General features: G+C 40.4%; 1 protein-coding gene across 2 annotated transcripts in view; it reads left to right on the forward strand.

Moving 5' to 3' along the window:
* LOC115463310 overlaps positions 1 to 13198 on the forward strand; it is a 136167-nt gene extending 122969 nt beyond the window's left edge. For both annotated transcript variants that reach the window (XM_030193698.1, XM_030193699.1), the window contains 2 exons: positions 824 to 901; positions 13178 to 13198. The gene's annotated coding sequence lies outside the window, so the exon portion shown is untranslated. The remainder of the gene's footprint in view (positions 1 to 823; positions 902 to 13177) is intronic.
* Positions 13199 to 17503: the final 4305 nt, after the last annotated feature.

Genomic DNA, 17503 nt, shown 5'->3' on the forward strand with positions numbered 1-17503 from the left:
AAAGCTCAATATAACCAGCAGTGTGTACATTTTGTAACTGCTGTGATGTCTGATGAGGGAACTGGAGAGACTGTGAGGTATGAATGACAGTATTAGAATGGGGATTAGGCTGTCAGTGAATCAATCAGAGCAGGAGAAGAAAAAGAAGAGAGTGAGTGAAGAGACCATGTAGTTTTGTTCCCTCTCCTCCCCCCCCATACAAAAAGTAGGTCCTGTTTTTGTCTTTCAGGAAACCCCACCTGTCCTCCACAATGCAGATACAAGTTAGCTGATTCCAGTGGAACGAGAAGGCCTGTTCCTTTTTAGCTTGGGATGGAGATGAGGAGAGTTCTTGGAAAGGACAATTTTCCAAACGGGAAATTAGTGACAATGAAGGTGGGAGGGCTCAAGGACCACCTGAGACTGGAGGCTGATACTTGAGGGTTTTAGGACTACTGGGGAAATAATGGAGAGAGGGTTTGGGATGAAGAATACGGATCACAAAGGCAGAGAAGAGGAAGATAGATAGAAAGAGGCACCCCTGCAGTCCAGTAATGATTCCTAGCCCTCACAAGTGCTCAACTCTCATTCATCCTTCCATCAGTGCTCCACGAGGAAAAGGTTGTGTTTGTGTACATGTGTGGGTTTTTTGAAGGAGTAACAGTTCAGACTTTACCTGCCTTTTTTAGCCATTCCACAGATCCATATCTATTTTCTTTACAAATTAAGCCCAGCATTTCCATATATAAGTTACAAATTTTGTGTCTTGCTCCTGTTATATAGAATATGTAATTGATGAAGATTTAATCATTGTAATATTAAGAAATAATTCTCATGTTTTCAGTTTACAGAGCCTTTCCCTGAATGGGTGCAAGATTACAGATGGTTCCATAAATGTGCTGGTTAGAAAACATAGGAAAAGGTAATATATATTTAGATCATCCCACACACAACTATGATAATTCTGCATGATTGTGCTGAGACATTTACAGCATAAACCTATGGGAGAAATATTCTTCTAAAGGATGCTTGTTATCTGACATCTCTTATTGCCTTTCAATCTGTTCTAGCTATAGGGCTTCAATTTAACGTCTGGATGGCAAATATTAGGAAAAAAATCAATAACAGCTATAGTAAAAGAAAACATTCATGAAATATACTGGCCAAGAAAAAAAGTTGAAATGACAAAAAAAATTCTCCGGCCTATATTCAGTTGCCGGCGGTCAGGATTTTTTGGCTGCCACCGGCTTTATCCCTGAATATTCTATGCTGGGTTGTGTCCTGGCACTTGAATATCCAGGCATACGTGGTGGCTAAAACCTATGCAGTTAAATGCAATATTCAGTACTTAACCACATAAGGTAAACCGCATAAAGATAGGTCTGCTTTTCATGTAGCCCAGTTTTTGTGGTTATCTTAAATGCTGAATATCGGCACTTAACCACCCATAAATTAGCCAGTTTTTACATTGGCACTAACCGCGAATATTCAACGGCACTATCCAGTAAGTGCCACTGAATATTCACGATTAGCCCTGGACAAGTGATTTAAGTAGCCAGGAAGCCTCTCCTGTTTAAATTGCTTGAAAATGGGTGGAATGTGCTTTGGCGAGAGAGTAGCAGTGCTAGTAATCTGTGGGAGTTGTCATTGGAGTAGGGAATGACCTGGTGAATCCCATTGCTGTTCCATCTGGAAGTTAGGGTCTGGTGCCGAGGTGTGACATCAGAGAACCTCCCCCTTATAATATAATACATAGATGTTTTGTGGCAAGCTACCATTGGTGCATGCCTAAAGGAGCAGGTCTAGCCCTTTTGGAGCAACTTCAGAGGACATCTGGAGCAACTTTTGAATTTGTAGTCATTACTTTGAGTCTACTTCCTTTGCAAGTCAATATACCATCTAATTAATTAGTATTTATGGGGAAGAGGAAAGGCAAGACAATACCTCCAAGGTGTTAGCTCCTCTGTCCTGAGGCCTTATGAATAAACATTTATTTCCAGATATGCAGGTGGGTAGGCTTTCTTCAGCATCATTGGACAGGGTTTCACTTTGGCAGCAGGACCCTGCCTTTTCCACCTTCTGCCTCCAGGATTGTTAACCTCTGCTCTGTTTCAAGGGGCAGAGTCTTCCCCAGTGGGAGATGAGAGTTGGACAGTCCCTGGGTGCTCCCTTCAATGGTGGACACATTCCCAGTTCCTGAGCCAGTTCCTATACCTAATTCTTTTGATCATTTAGATCAGGAAATATCAGACAAGGATGATTTCTTGTTAGTTAATTGGTGTGTTATCTTTAGGATAGAGGGAATTCTTCTTCACTGAGAACACCACTCATTTAATGAATTGAACTCTAAAGGGCATAGTTATCAAGGAGGGCTACTATTAAGATGTGTTATTTTACCAGTAACATGTGCTGTTTTAGCACAGATTCCATTTTATGCAATGAGACCTAGTTAAGAATAACTGGGGCCGATAGTAAAATGATTCATGTTAATGATAGCCTGCATTGATAACTTCACCCTTAAATTGGAATATGTTGATAAATGTTTGCAGTTGGTGGAGTCTTCAGTTCAGTCTTTCCAGGTAGGTGAATGGCAATTCTATAACTGCAAGAATGTAGTTAAGTAGGCCTTTGTTATGAACCTGGGTGGTGAGCCCTAGGACCGCAGCTGTCACCCAACCACTGCCGACAGGTCATTTTCGGAGTAGAAGGTGAGGAGGCAAGACATGAGCTTGGCACAGCAAGACGCTAAGAGACAAGGCTGAAGCTTGGCAAGGAAGGGACCAAGGACCAAGCAGGACTAGCAAGCAGAAACCAGGAGACAAGCAGACTTGGCGGCAGGAACCAGGAGAGAAGCAAACTTGGCAGCAGAAGCCAGGAGACAAGCGGACTTGTCCAACAGGAACCAGGAGACAAGTGGACTTGTCCAACAGGAACCAGGGGACAAGCACACTTGTCCAACAGGAACCAGGGGACACACGGACTTGACCAACAGGAACCAGGGGACAAGTGGACTTGGCCAGCATGAACCAGGAGACAAGCGGACTTCTCAGCAGGAACCAGGAAACAAGTAGACTTGGCCGCAGGAACCAAGAGACAAACAGACTTGGCAGAAGGAACCAGGAGACAAGCAGACCCGGCCAGCAGGAACCAGTAGACAAGTGGACTTGGCCGCAGGAACCAATAGATAAGCGGACTTGGCCGCAGGAACCAAGAGACAAGCGGATTTGGCCAACAGGAACCAGGACACAAGCAGACTTGGCCAACAGGAACCAGGAGACAAGCAGACCTGGCCAGTAGAAACCAAGAGACAAGCGGACTTGGCAGCAGGAACCAGGAGACAAGCGGACTTGGCCAAAAGGAACCAGCAGACAAATGAACTTGGCAGCAGGAACCAGAAGACAAGCAGAGCCAGTTGCAAAGCCAATCGAGGTGGGACTGAGTTTGGCTAAAATTGCCCCCAGACTATGACATCACTCCACCACGTCCCTCCATCATACTGCCACTAGCCCTATAACAACTGGGCTACAGGGTCCAGGGCCAGGTTCATGGCAGCACCGTGACAGCCTTGCACATATAAGTGCACTACACACTGTTCTATAAGGTAACGTGTAATTGCACATGGGGTGTACATATAGGTGTGTCTCCCACTTCTGCACATAACTTACAGAATACTGTAGGAAGACATATTGAGAAAAAAGACCTATTAACTATGGATCATTCATCAATTTTGACACAGCTTGATTACTGCATTGTGCTTTATCAAGGTTTGTTGCCAACAACGTTAAGCATTTACAGTTGGTTCAAAATATGGCAGCAAAATTAGTCACAGTGAAGATGAAAATTTGATCATTTTAGAATTTTGATTTATTTTCATTTAATATACTTGTTAGGGATGGGCAGCCAAAAATTTTCATGTCAACTTTTTCTGTTTTTTAGAATTCTGGAACGAATTGTGTCAAGAGTGTGCACTCTTTGCAAAGGAATGTGTGCACTATCGGGAAAGAGTGTGTATTTTTTAAAGAGTGTGCCCTCTTTGCACACTGTGCACTCTTTAAGAAGAATGTGTACTGTTATTGGCGAATGACATTTTATTGCAAATGACAGCCCATCCCTAATACCTATAACCTAAATGACTTTACACTCTTTAGGCAGCTAACAATAAAACATTCATAATTATATAAAACATATAATCAAAAACAGAAACATGAACATATATAAAATTTCAACATTTACATGTCATTAAATTCAAATAAGTTTTTAATCAGAACGACAAGTAAGGTGATTAAATTTGCAGATGACACAAAACTATTCAAAGTTGCTAATCATGCAGATTGTGAAGAATTGCAGGAAGACCTTAGGAAACTGGAAAACTGAACATCCAAATAGCAGATGGAATTTAATGTAGACTAATGCAAAGTGATGCACATTGGGAAGAATAATCCAAATCATAGTTATCTAATGCTAGGAGTCAGCACTCAAGAAAAAGACCTAGGTGGCATTGTAGACAATACTCTGAAATCTTCTGCCCAGTGTGCAGTGGTGGCAAAAAAGGAAACAGTATGCTAGGAATTATTAAGAAAGGGATGCAAAATAAGACCAAAAATATTATAATGCCTCTGTATCACTCCATGGTGCAACCTCACCTTGAGTATTGTGTTCATTTCTGGTCGCCGTATCTCAAAAAAGATATAGCGGAATTAGAAAAGGTTCAAAGAAGAGCAACCAAAATGATAGAGGGGATGGAACTGCTCCCATATGAGAAAAGGCTAAAGAGGTTAGGGCTCTTCAGCTTGGATAAGAGACAGCTAAGGGAGAATATGATTGAGCTCTACAAAATCCTGAGTGGATTGGAATGGGTGGAGGTGAATCAGTTTTTCTGTATTCAAAAAGTGCAAAGACCAGGGGACACTCAATGAAATTGCATGGAAATACTTTTTAAACAAATAGAATGAAATATTTTTTCACTCTAAGAATAGTTAAGCTCTGCAACTCATTGCTGGAGGATATGGATAATGGCGGTTAGTGTTTCTGGGTTTAAAAAGGTTTGGAGAAGTTCCTGGAGCAAAAAGTCCATAGTCTGCTATTGATGTGGACATGGGGAAGCCACTGCTTGCCCTGGGATTGGTAGCAAGGAATGGTGCTACTAATTTGTTGTCTTCTGCCAGGTGATCTGGATTGGCCACTGCTGGAAGCAGGATATTGGACGGATGGACCATTGGTCCTTACACAGTATGGCTGTTCTCATGTTCTTATGATCTCGATCAAGCTCTCACATACTTACCAAGGAGCTCTCTAAGAAGCCAAGGGTGGTGATCCTTTTCCATCAGGGGAAAGAGAGCAGGGATTTTACTCCAAATATTTCCTGTTAAAACAAGGAAGGTGTGTGTCGGGGGTGGGGGGGGGGTGGGAGTCTATCTCATCCTAGACCTAAGAGCCATGAACAAGTATCTAATCTGAGAAAAGTTCACAATGGTTTCCATATCTCCAAAATGGAGACTGGTTATATTCTCTGGATTTAAGGATGCTTATACTATATAGAGATGCATCCCAGTAACAGGAAGTATCTCAGATTCATAAATAGCAAAATACCACTTCCACTACTGCACTCTGCCCTTTGGCCTCATATTAGTTCCTCGAATGTTCATAAACATTTTGCCATAGTAATGTATCTATGCAGATGGCAGTGGATTAAGATGCGCTGGCAAGAGCCATGTATTTCCCTGTGTACTTGTCAACTTTGTGCTTTCATTATTCCTAGTTGTTATACCTAAACAGAAGGGTGTTGTGAGGGTTCCTCATGTTCCCACTGTGAGGACCCCACCTTTCCCTCAGCAGATAACAATGGATTATTTTGCTCAGCATGTACCTCAAGATGTCCCTTTGCACCTGGAACAGGGGCAAAGTCTGGCTTTGGAAGCAATGTATTAATGAGGCCCTGCAGTGCATGATCCAGAGGTGTGATGCCATGCTCTTGCGTGGATGGCAAGGGTGCTGTACCAGCAGGAGGAGGGTGTCCCACAAACAAGGTACTGCTCCTTATTCCATTATGGTTGGTGATGGTGTTCAGCCAATGGTGAATGAATAGATTGCAGGAGTGTCATGGTGGGGAGGAAAGAGTAGATGAAGCCAGTGGCCCTAGAAGCAGTGATTAGGGCTTGGTTTCCCTCCTGGCAGAAACCCACTCCTCAGGGAAACCAACAGAAGTGACCTTGGATTCTATTTGGATTCTCTTTGCTTCTTTATATCCGTTTTGTATAAAGTAATATGGTTGCCATGTTAGACCACTTTAAAAGTAATAAATAACAATAAAGCAAAACAAAGGAAAATAAGATACCTTTTTAACTTTTTTTTTTACTAGACTTTAGAATCCAGAACCTCAGGTCAGGACAATATGAGCAGAAGATGACAATATCAGAATATAAGCATTCCAATGACAGTCTCAAGGGAAAGGTAGGGGTGGGGGAGGAGTGAGAAACAGAGAGATGGATGGGTGGTCGGAAGGTTACAAAGCAGTATAATTTTGCAGACCTGGGGAATTGGGTTTGATTCCCACTGCTTCCTGATGGTTGGCGGTGGGTTGAGATCCTGGGGAACCAGGTTCAATTCCCTCTGCAGCTCCATGTGACCCTGGACAAGTCACTTAATCCTCCATTGCTCCAGGTGTACCAGTAGTACAATTTACTACTTAAACTGTGAGCCCACTGGAGACAGACCTAGTATGATTATAGTAGTAGTAGTAGTAGTAGTACCTGTAAATTGAAACTATAAACCACTTAGGTCTAAGAGGTATATAAATGCTAAAAAAAATAATGTGACAGGAAACCCAGATCTTTAAGTCTTCTCAAGTGGGTATCAAAATACTTCATCATCTTATCTTAAAGGTCTTTCATTCCTGGATTTTTTAAAATGTCCTCTTAGTATTCTTACATAAGGTTATTGATGCAGTGACTAGGTCCTGAAAATGCTGATTTGTATCAATTTCTTCTCAAAATATAGAAGAAGTATGAACTTGTGAGACTTTATTGGCTAAACACTCTGAAAAAATTGCTGGTGTGAACTCTGACATCACCCAGGTAAAAGCTGTACAGGTGACTGGTACAAGACAAGCTTTTAGTGTATAAGGGGGTCCTTTTACAGAGCAGTGGTAAACCCAACGTAAGCTTATTGCACACTAATCTGGAACTATTGCCGGCCAAACGTAGGCACCGACACGTGCCATTTGCCACACAAAGAAATAGCTATTTTCTAGTGCAGCGCTGACCTGGTGCATTAAGTGCTCCCCCCGCCACATGGCCACGCAGTAAGTGAAATCTTACCACATGGCCATGCCATTTTTGGGCCTTATTATCCGCTGCGGTAAAAAGGGCCACAGTGTGCAGCAAAAATGGCCTCCGCTGCTAGCACAAGGCTCTTTTTATCATAGCTTGGTAAAAAGACCCCTAAGAGCCTTGAGAACTTTGAGAATGCTATGATATAGTTAACCTTGAGGTTCTTTGAATTTCCCACAAAGTAATATCTCTTTACTGAGGGATTTATTTCAGAAATTCTTGAAAGAGAATTTAAATTTCCTGACTCTGTTTTAATACCTTTGAATCAGATCTGCTATCTCTCTTGTGGAAGAAGGCGGGATATGTACCACAACAGAACCTCGGAATGGTTTCGGAATTTGGTAAAGTTTCAACAGGACAGCCTAGGCAGTTTAGTATTTTGGAAAGATCTAGTGAAGAGATAACAACTAGATATACTTGCTAGTTTCTTATGTGTTTGTCTAAGATAAGGATCATGTGGTTGCTTGCATACTTTAAGAACAGGAATTCAGATTTTATGGGTGAGAAAGTTTCAATATTCCCTAATGTAGCTAAAAAGATTTGGTAAGGCAGAAACAATTCCTGGCTTTACATCATAAAACCTGAGGCATTGATGCTACTTTCCTTCGTAATTTCCCTGTAATTGTGTGAGTCATTATCAGTGTAATGTGTATGGGTAGCTGGTATTTTATATCTTCCAGCTATGTTTCGTTCTTGGAAAATAGGAATGTGTGAGGTAACTGTATTTCCTTGATTGAATCCTATTCAGGGTCTTAGAAATTAGAATTTTCTTGCATATACTTTTCTGGTTATGTTTGTGTGCTTTTCTCCAAGACTATGGATTGAAGTTCCCCTAATCCTGCCGACCCTCATTTTGTGGGGCTGTTGTATTGATGGACTGCTCTATAAAATTTTGTTTTTATATAATTTTTTGTTTTGTTTGAAAGCTCGACTCCTCCTCTCCTTCTCCTGCGCATATCAAACAGACTGCCAAGACCTGTCACTTCTTCCTCTTCACATCAGCAAAATTCGCCCTTTCCTCTCTGAGCACACCACACGAACTTTCGTCCATGCCTTCATTACCTCTCGCCTTTGACTACGTGCAACTTACCTCCTAACCGGCCTCCCACTTAGCCAGCTATCCCCCCTTCAATCCGTTCAGAACGCTGCCGCATGTCTTATATTCCGCCAGAAACCGATATACTATACACCCCTCTCCTCAAGTCACTTCACTGGCTTCCGATCAGATACCGCATACAATTCAAGCTTCTACTCCTTACCTACAAATGCACCCGGTCTGCGGCTCCTCACTACCTCTCTACCCTCATCTCCCTCTATGTTTCCGCCTTGTAAACCTCCGCTCACAGACAAATCCCTCTTTCAGTACCCTTCTCCACCACTGCCAACTCCAGGCTCCGCTCATTCTGCCTTGCCTCACCTATGCCTGGAACAATCTTCCTGAACCCCTACGCCAAGCCCCCTCCTACCCATCTTCAAATCTCTGCTAAACTCACCTCTTCATGCTGCTTGCGGCACCTAACCTTTCGAGATATATAGTATGCCCTATCAGATTGACTCTACACTTGTCTTTTAGATTGTACACTTGTCTCTAGATTGTACACCTGTCTTTTAGATTGTAAGCTCCTTGAGCAGGGACTGTCCTTCCATGTTGAATTGTACAGCGCTGCGTACCCTAGTAGCGCTTTAGAAATGTTAAGTAGTAGTAGTAGTAGTAGTAGTACTTTTTTGTCAAATATTCTTTATAATTATTAAAGGTGATGGAATTACTAGCATTCGTCATAACTTATCCCGAGCCTCAAACTGAACCCCCAGCTTAGTTCTAATTCATAGAAGCTCTTAGGCACAACTCAGGCAAAAGGCGTTTCTTATACAACAAAGGATCATCACTCTAGTGTCGTAGTAGAAGAAATTCAAAGGAGTCAGCAGAAACCAGCATGGAACATGTTAAGGACATGGTACACACATGGCCTCAGCAATGCATGTAACTCATAGTAACAAAAAACATAGCAAATCACAGCAATAATGACCTGTACACCCAGCCAGTCTACCGAACAAGGTGGAATAAAATACTCATGCTAGTCTGTCTTTTGCAGTTTTTAGGACTTATACCATAGAAGTCTACCCAGCACTGCCTTACTTTCCAGCTAAGCACCACTCCTGCCCATCATAAGACAATCAACTGCCATGAGGTCACTTAAGTTATGTTTTGAATCCATCCTCTTTCTATAAGGGATCCTCGGTGTTTATTCTATTCATTTTTGAATTCTGTCACAGTTTTTGTCTCCACTGGGGAAAGGTATTCCAGGTATCCACCATTCTTTCTGGGAAAAAATATTTTCTGATGTTATTCCTAAGTCTATCACCCTGCAACCTTAATTCATGTTTCTGCTTCTACTGCTTTCCCATCTCTGGAAAAGATTTGCTTATATATTAATACTTTTCAAGTATTTAAACATCTGTATCATATATCCCTTACATTTTCTTTCTTCTAGAGCATACATATTAAGGTCCTCAAATCTCCCTAGGGCAAGGGTTCTCAGCCCAATCCTTGGGACATACCAAGCCAGTCTGGTTTTCATGATAACTACAATGAATGTGCATAAAATACATTTGCATGAACTGCCTCCATTGTATGCAAATCTGTCTCATGAATATTCATTGTAGGTATGCTAAAAATTGACTGGTAGGGTGTGTTCCAAGAACTGGGTTGAGAACCCCTGCCCTAGAGTGATGTCTCTGTGACATGTCTCAAAATGAGACAAGCTTAATGGATCATGAGCATACAGGCTGCCTTTCAAAAATAAAAAAAGGACAAAATATTAAAATGGCTGTTGAAGGCAGCCAGTAGCTATGGAGACCCATGTTGTGAGGACTTGCTGTCCTGCTTGTCCTTGGAGAAACCAAGCAACTGCTGCTACCTGGATAAGTCCTGTGCTATGGGGTCATACCCGGATAGATATCCAGGTACCAACACTTAATATTGCTAATACCTGGATATTGGCACTGGTATTGCTTATCTATATCATGCAGCATAGAAATTGAACGGGCTTCTTGTCATTTGCCGCACGTAGAATCGGTAGCGCCACTAGCGCGGCTTTGTAAAAGAGGTCCTTAGGTAAGTAATTTGGTTTTATGCTATGCCCCTGCCAGAAGAGCCTAAAAGAGATCCGTGGACCCTCTGGAATAAGGAGAATCAAGGAATACCACAGCTTCTGAGAAAGAAGGTGAGGATTCAGAGGACTACCCTAGGAGTTGAATCCAGGAGGGTCAGGATTCGAGGGAAGAAATGTATGCATCCTGTGTCTATGATCTACTTCCAATAGAGAGAAAGAGATGAATAGCTGAAGAAGACTGGAATTCCTATTTATGGAAATAATTCCTAGGAGTGTAAAAGAAGAGTTTTCTTCTTAATCCATGGGATGGAGAAGAAGGAGAAAAGGTGAATTGTAACTTTTACTATTTTAATGCTTTCATATTTATTAGTTCTTTTTTTATCTTGCCTATTTAAGACTTTCAATAACTTAATGGTTCAGAACCAATCCTGGACTGGATTGTGAGTTTGTGAAAGTGGAAGCAAGTTGCAAAATGAATGAACCTAGGGGGGGGGGGGGGCAATGGTTTCCCAGCCCTAGATGGTCCTGTCCTAGAATCCCGTGATCCACAGGTGGTAGATCTAAGTGGGGACAGTGCTATGCTTATGAAGTATGTACCCAAGATCTCCCTGCAGAGAATCCAGACCCAGTGAGAGATCACAGACTACAGGGTCTGCAGTTCATTGAAAAAAAAGGGTTGAGAGATAGTTGGTATGTTATGGAATGGTTGTGTGAAACAGGAGCTAGGTTCTTTACATTAAAGAGGGAGTTGGAGGTGTGATAGAGGGTTGGGGGAATAGTGTAAATAGATAAAGTGGGATGTGTGTGAAAGGAAGTTGGCGTTTATAGTGTGTTTGAAAGAGAGTTGGAAGAGGGTATGAATAACTGCAGTGGGGACAGAAAGAGAACTATGGGTGAAATGAACAAATGGGAGCAAAAGGACTGGCATGGAGAGTGGGAGAGAGAGTGGGTAAGGATCGGGGGTGGAGAATGGGAGAGGGGGCATAGAGACTTGAGGGAGAATAGAGGTGGATTTAGGGGACACTTTCCTCTCCTTTCTCTATATCCTGCCTTCCATGATTCCAGTTATCATTCACCTTTTTAATTTTCCAGCTTCCTTCTCTCCTCTTCTCCCCTATTCATCCACCATCACAATTTTTCTTCTTTCCCCATCCTTGATCTTCCTTCCTTCTCTTCCCTATCCCAATCTCCCTCTCTTTCCCTCTGTCTCCCTCTCTTTCCCAATCCTGCCTTTCTTCCTACCTACCCATTCCTGATCACTCTTCTTTCTGCTCATATCATCCCTTTCATCCATCCTTCTCATCATCCCTGATCCTCCTTTGTCCTTTCTATTCCTGACTCTTCCTCCTTCAACTTTTCCATTCCTCAGATATCCTCTTCCTCTCCTCATCCACATCACTTAGTCCTCTCTTCCTCCACATCATTACCAGAAATTCCCCACCACTAAACTTTCAAAAGAACAAAACGTATGTTCAGGCACAAAACAAATTTTAGCAACTTTAGTTTACTTATGCAGAAATAAAATCTGTAGGCTTCAGCCTGGTTAAAGCACTGTCAGGAGGAGATATTCAGTTGCAATTAATTGGATAGGGCCACTGAATATCCTCTCTAATTGCTACCATATTCACCAGTTAATGTTGGGGTGGAGTTGGGATGAACCAGGAAGTTATGTGGGCACCAGTGTTATTCAGTGCCGGTGCCTGCATAGCTATCTGGTTACACAGGGCAGCATAAATAATAGTCCTATCTTTGCCTGGTTAGCTATATGGGCAAGACACTGAATATTAGCCATACCTGCATTACTTCTGGGTACTGCTGATCACCTAGATTTTATGTGCCGGTGTTCCCCATGCTCTGCCCCTGTGTATGCTCACCTACAAAGTACAACAAGCAAATATCATCATACTACTCGGACTAAATTGTGTAAGTAAGTCTAGAACGCCTGGATTCTTTTTGATTTAAAGTTGGAAGTATGTGCTATCAAATATTGGCACATGCCTACAGAATAGCATGCAGTTGAAAGCAACTCATTTACATACAGATGTGTTCACATACCAGCATTTATTGCATACGTGCCACCTAAGTGGGCCTTTATAAATTATTATCACATTGACTTCACTGTATATCATTTTGCACACTAAACTGGCTTAGTGTGATAGCTAATTATTTGTAACCTTTAGTGAAATGGCTCTCTGTACTTTAAAAACACGACCAGGTAAAGTCGTCCAAGTGTTCGTCAGAGACGCCCTTGTTTCTTTCGATTATGGGTTGAGGATGTCCAAGTGTTAGGCACTCCCAAGTCCCGCCTTCGCTATGCCTCCAATACACACCCTTGAACTTTGGCCGTCTCTGTGACGGAAGCAGTTAGGAACGTCCAAAATCAGCTTTCGATTATACCGATTTGGACAACCCTGGGAGAAGGACGTCCATCTTCCGATTTATGTGGAAAGATGAACGTCCTCTTTCGAAAATGAGCCCAATAATAATGCAAGATGTATGCAGGGAAACTAATGATAATTTTACTTAGGAATTTGTTGTGAAATAGTTTTATTTATTTTCCATATCGGTTTATTTCCAAGGTCTGGCATTTTTTTTTTAATGTCTGTAGAAATCTGTTAAACAAAGAAAGCAACCAGATTGTCTCAGGTGGATAAAAAGAAATAAAATTACTTGGATAATTTAAAGCAACTTCTGAAAGGGTATTTGCAGAGTACTGTTGATCTGAGCATTTTCTATTCTATTTATTTCCCCTTCCAGTCTCAATAAATTGGAAGTGTTTGGCTGTCATACTCTCACTGCAAAATGCCTGAGTTCCATGGCTACTGAGTGCTCACAATTGCAGATCCTAAACATTGGCAGAGTCCCCGGAGTAACTGATGTCTGCTTAGCAATGATAGCTTCTTGCTTGGATAAACTAACTGTGCTGAATGTAACAGGACTCAGTGTGGTAAGATTATATGATTATTTGTCTAGTTATTTATAAGTAAGTGGATGCCAAGAAATTTGTTTCTTATATGTGATCATCTCTGGGAAAAGGTGACAAAAGTAGTGGATCCAAAATGTTGAGAATGGCTAATTTTTCATGTCAGGTGTCCATAAGCAGACTGAACAAGTTACATGTTTGAACTTCTGTAACTTTTTTTTAACTTTTTCACATAAAAAAATTGGGTTTGGACTGTTGTATTACTAATTGTTTGCTCTAACAGAATTCATTAAACCTCATTTTTTTTTTGTTTCTGATGACTTTAGCTACCTTCTTTCCCAGAGATGGTCATATATAACGGATGTCCTCTGCACATTCTGGTTGTGTAAATCCTTTATGTATAAAGAATTCAATTTTGAATAGCCTGTAGTGGTGGAAATTTATGCAGATGCTTTTTACATGTATACAGTCTACATGAAACACATTAAAAGTATCTGCATAGATCTGTTCCCACTGTTTGAATGCGAAGCTGACTGAGGATAAAATAGCACACATACATTTGAAATCAAATGTATGCAGACTGTTTGACTGCTCCAACCTAAACACACCCTCAGGAATACTTCATTTCACTGCAGCCAAAGGTAGGCATGCTGTGAAAGCCAGCCTCAATTTTAGTAGTGCTACATATACTTATATTAACCTGGACTGAAGACGTAAGAATTATTAGTTACAATGGGATTTGAACCTGTGTCCCTTGGATTACAGTCTAGTGCCCTAAACCATTAGGCTTAAGTGGCCTATACTGGTTAGTGTAGTAGCCTGAGAAGCATGGTTCAATTCCCACTGCAACTCCCTGTGACCCTAGGCAAGTCACTTAACCCTCTATTGCCCCAGGTACAGAATAAGTACCTGTATATAACATGTAAACCACTTTGATTGTAGCCACAGAAAGGCAGTATAACAAGTTCCATCCCCAGTTTATAGTTCACCTTTAACCTTAAGGATGCAAGTCAGATTATGAAAGAGGAAATTTCACATATGATGGGATTTACCACAGTCTTCCTTATTAAAAATCACATAAAAGTTATACTCGCTGATTTATAAATAAATAATCTGTTTTTTGTGCCTTTCGCGAAAGAAGATAAGATGAAATCTGATGGATCTGGTAAGGAATATTATTCCAAATTTGGCACTTTGATATACGAAAGATCTTTCCTAAATTGACTTTTTTTAAAAATCTTTATTTATAAGTTTTTAGTATAATACAATAATAATAATACACATATGTGTAAGAAACGAACAAGCTCCAAATGGTATATCCAATTAATCATCAAACATTTTCAAAGACTAAAATAAAAGCAACAAACCAAAAACAAAAAGCAAAAAAAAAGTAGCAGTAGGTTAACAGGGAATAAAGCAGAACAGTGTGTGCATATGTTTAAAAGGAGTTGATTTTACCTAATAAAGTTACACGTAAATATCACTTAACATAGTTGTCTAGCAATGATAGCAATGACCATGTTTTATGGAAGGACAAAATATGACCAAATTTTATGGCAGCTATTTCCTCATAACACCTATATGAACAGAGCAAATTCCACCATTCATGAAATGAGACGTGCAGATTATTTTTCCAATGTAAAACAATCAAGTGAAGAGCAAGCTAAATCATCAAATTAAACAATTTTATATGCTTTAGTGTAATTGACAAGCCAGAGGTGGATGCTTTAAGGATTAGCACTTTAAAAGACAAAGCATCTGGAATGCCAAATACCTTCTGAATAATGTCCCAAATAAGTTTCCAATACAGTTGCAAATTATGACAGTGAAAAAGCATATGATCAAGGGATCCCACAGCAGATTGACATGACCAGCACAAATTTGATATATTACGATTTACTTTAGCAAGCTTTGCAGGCATCCAATAGGATTTATGAAAAATATAATAAGTGGATTGTAAAAGAGCAGCTGATAGAGAAGAATGCATGTTTTTTGTCCAAAAGAGTTCCCATTCCTTACTGGAAGTGAAACATTTAGTTCTTTTTCCCAGGCAGAAGTTAGGGTTGGAACACATATTCGGTTTAGACAATTGTAGGAGTTTATACAATGCTGATGCAGATTTGGGCGCCATAAGGGATTGACATAAACTATTGAAACTTGAAGTCGAAGATTGTCAAGCCAGTGACGTAGGATATAGGTGGTTAATAAGCTGAGTCAGATGATTCCAAAAGGCGCTATGTGAATGAGGGATATTATAGCAGGTGCAGAAATCCTGAAAAGGAATGATGTTAACGCCTGACAACAACTGAACTGGTGACCAAATATTGGCATAAAACCATATTTTACGAAGTTTAGGAGATGTTTTAACTGGAAACATAGAGTTATGCCAAATGGAAATATCTATGGAGTTTGACTATTTAAAATTTAAAAAGAGAACAAACAGATTTATTGAACGTGTGGAATTTAATATCAAGTGGTGAAGGTGTGGAATTCTTTAATAGCAGAGTGGTTCTGCAGCATAACGAAACCTTTCATATTGGAAGTAGAGCTCAGACGAGGAGGAAATATTGTTTTCTTTTTTTCAAAATTTGGTAATATCATGTGAAAAAGATGATGAGTACCACTGTATGACCCAAGATATCTGAAAGGCTAAATGGTAAGACTTGAAGTCTGGTATATTTAATCCCCCAAGATTTTTAGGAAGCTGAAGTTTTTTAATGGCAATACGAGGCACGGAGGAGTTCCAAAGGAATCTAGAAATTAACACATTAAGTTTTTTATAAAATGAATCTTTAAATAATATAGAGAGGTGTGGTAGCCGTGTTAGTCCACTTTTAAAGGTAATCAATAGAAATAAAACAAAATAAAACATGGAAAAGAAAATAAGATGATACCTTTTTTATTGGACATAACTTAATACATTTCTTGATTAGCTTTTGAAGGTTGCCCTTCTTCGTCAGATCGGAAATAAGCAAATGCTGATAGATGACAGTATATTTATTTATTTATTACATTTATATCCCGCGCTTTCCCGCTCATCGCAGGCTCAATGCGGCTTACATAGTAACAAGAGAATACAATCTGTAGTATCTGAATCAACAAAGGAGGTATGTGGTAGGACAAATGAACAAGGGTAAATGGGATAAAAGAGGTATGAGAGAAAGGATAGGGATAGGTAAGGAAGTGGAGCAATGAATAAGAGGTAGGGGAAGAGCATGGAGGGTAAGAAGATTGGTAGGAGGTAATTTCTGAGCCATTGTTGTTAATGATTAGATGAACCGGTAAATGGATGGGTTGCTTATGTTAGCTTATGGTAGGTCAAGTCATTTGTGTAAATCTGTTTGAATAGATGGGTTTTCAATAATTTCCTAAAGGGAAGGTATTCACTAGTTGATCGAATGTATCTGGGTAGAGCATTCCAGAGTTGGGATCCCAGGTAGGGGAAGTTAGATGCATGATATGTTTTATATTTTAGTCCTTTGCAATTGGGAAGGTGCAGGTTAAGGTATGTTCATGAAGATGTTGACCTGTTTCTGGATGGAAGATCTAATAGATTGACCATGTAGCGTGGTGATACTCCATGGATGATCTTGTGTATTAGTGTGATGGCCTTAAAGTTGACTCGTTCTCTAATAGGGAGCTTGTATATACAAGTGAAGCATCATAGCATTTCAGTGACAGTCTAACAGGATGGGGGTGGGTAGGTGAGAGACAGGGAGATATGCATCGAGACAGGAGGGTGACAAAGCAGTACAATTTTATGGTTTATAATGGGCTAGAAAACCCAGATCTTTGTTAAGTCCTGTCTGGTGGGTGTCAGAATATTTAATCATTCTGACTTCAAAGGTCTTACGTTCCTGTATTGTTTTAAAGTTCCTTTTTAGGATTCTTACCATGAAATCACTGGTACAGTGTTCTGGTTTTGTAAAGTGCTGCCCCACAGGCGTGACATCTTTATTGGTACTAGCATTTTTCAACATTAAGGAATCTTTCACGTGCTCATCTTCCAATGTGGTATATATCATTCAGTGTAAAAAATGCAATGAAGGCTGCTACATTGGAGAAACAAGTCAGATGCTAAAGAAGAGATTTAATTTACATATGGAAGAGAGAGGAAGGAGATGCATACTGATGAAGATGAGGGAAAGGGAAAAGAGGAG

Source organism: Microcaecilia unicolor, chromosome 2 (assembly GCF_901765095.1).
Source record: "Microcaecilia unicolor chromosome 2, aMicUni1.1, whole genome shotgun sequence".
In the NCBI taxonomy this organism is placed as follows: Eukaryota; Metazoa; Chordata; class Amphibia; order Gymnophiona; family Siphonopidae; genus Microcaecilia; species Microcaecilia unicolor.